We start from the raw sequence: 1,730 nt of genomic DNA on the forward strand, positions 1-1,730 counted from the left end.
CCTTCTAGGGACTCCCAGTGTGAACACAAACTCTGCTGCTGTTATTCTGCTGATCCAGGTTCTGTTCAGCTCTGATGGAACCAGAACCTGATTTAACTGGTTCAGTTTGACAAGATTTTGTTTGTGGATAAAAAATGTTGCATACATGAAAAGAAAATTCAACATGTTTTTTAGTTGACGATTTTCAGAGTTAATATAATAATAATATCTAATATTATAACATATTTAGCAGCATAGAAAAAGTGAGACCCCAAGATTAATCCAAAGTTTTCTGGTTATATCAAAAACTGTGAGATTGTTTCTGTTTCTTTCATTTGTTTGTTTTTGGTTATTATTGTAAAAGAAAAGAAAAAATATAATTTGTAATTTTTTAAAATATAAATTTCACATGATATGTAGAACATTACAATGTTATTGTCCTTCTCCAGTTCATGTCCTGAACTCTAATCAGATCTGAGGGTCAGACGTTGTTCTATTGTGTTTTTGTCTGTTAGTTTAATCCCTCCAGTGATGGTACAGAGCCACATTAAACCTTATGCCTACCTGGACTGACTTCGATTTAGAGTCAAACTCAAAATTACTATTATTAAGAACATATTAGTAAAATGTAAGAAATACATTAAGCGCTAATATTTTTTTTAGCTATTTTTGTTTGATTTCTGATAATGATTTATGCATTTTAATAAAATAAATTTTTTAAACCATTTTATGGATAATAATGTATAGATTTAACTCCGCTACAGCAGGAAAGAAAAACATGCAGAAAACGTAACGAGTCCAGCCAGTTTTTACTTCCGGTTGGATTCTGAGGCTTTTCGATGCTACCGGATGTAGTCGGCACCTTTGTTTTCTAGTTTATTACTAATGAACTATTTCTGAGTTTATGTGGCACTGCAATGTTAATCTGGCGAGATAATATTCAGATTATTAAAGATTTCTCTGTTGTAAACGATAGCAGTGACCGTCAGCGTGGTTTTATTCTGAAAAGCCCAACCGGAAGTGTGTCGGCAGCAGCGTGGCCAGCTTGCTGATGACATCATGGAGGACCGTCTCTGTCTGCGACATGACTCCTTCAGCCGGAGACGCTCCGCCTAAACCCGCTTCAGTCGGTGAGAAGGAGCCGCTGCTCGGTTCTGGTTCTGGTTCCGGTTCGGGCCGGCGTTACTGGGTCACAGCTCGCTGCTGCCAGCCGGAGCAGAACAGACTAAGAGGACGGACTGACCTGTTGGAGCTGGAGAATTAAAACCAGATTAAACGGAACCATGCTGGCCCGGTTCGGCTGATGCTCTGTGAGTGAAGCTGCAGTTCGGGTCGATCAGACCCACTTAGTCTCATTTTTCATTCATAATTAGCCCCATTCTGATAATTTAATATCTGTGCATTAACAGCTGATTTATTTTGATCCTGTAATCTATGAAGACTCATCCACGAATCATTAAATATTAAAATACCTGGGATAAATATGGAGAGTTGATCAGTTTCTCATGATTAATTTATATCTTACATGTTTTTCTCTATTTCATCCTAATTTGTTTCTAATTGTTTCTTTAGTTCATGTTGATCTGGTTTAATCTCTGGAAACCTTCAGGAGGCAAAGTTTGTCTGCCTGGTGGTGGTTCATCATGCTGTGGGCCTCGGCATGGTGGTGGTTCATCATGCTGTGGGCCTCGGCATGGTGGTGGTTCATCATGCTGTGGGCCTCGGCATGGTGGTGGTTCATCATGCTGTGG

At 39.0% G+C, this 1,730-nt stretch overlaps 1 protein-coding gene across 6 annotated transcripts in view; it reads left to right on the forward strand.

Annotated features, from left to right (window-relative positions):
- Positions 1–986: 986 nt before the first annotated feature.
- Positions 987–1,730, forward strand: part of znf365 (zinc finger protein 365) — a 7,130-nt gene continuing 6,386 nt past the window's right edge. For 2 of the 6 annotated variants that reach the window (XM_016663492.1, XM_016663493.1), the window contains exon 1: positions 990–1,289. The gene's annotated coding sequence lies outside the window, so the exon portion shown is untranslated. Of the gene's footprint in view, positions 1,290–1,730 lie in introns of all 6 variants that reach the window. The other 4 variants (XR_001659424.1, XM_016663491.1, XM_016663494.1 and 1 more) reach the window with 3 other exon arrangements.

Source organism: Poecilia formosa, unplaced genomic scaffold, assembly GCF_000485575.1.
Source record: "Poecilia formosa unplaced genomic scaffold, Poecilia_formosa-5.1.2 Scaffold422, whole genome shotgun sequence".
In the NCBI taxonomy this organism is placed as follows: Eukaryota; Metazoa; Chordata; class Actinopteri; order Cyprinodontiformes; family Poeciliidae; genus Poecilia; species Poecilia formosa.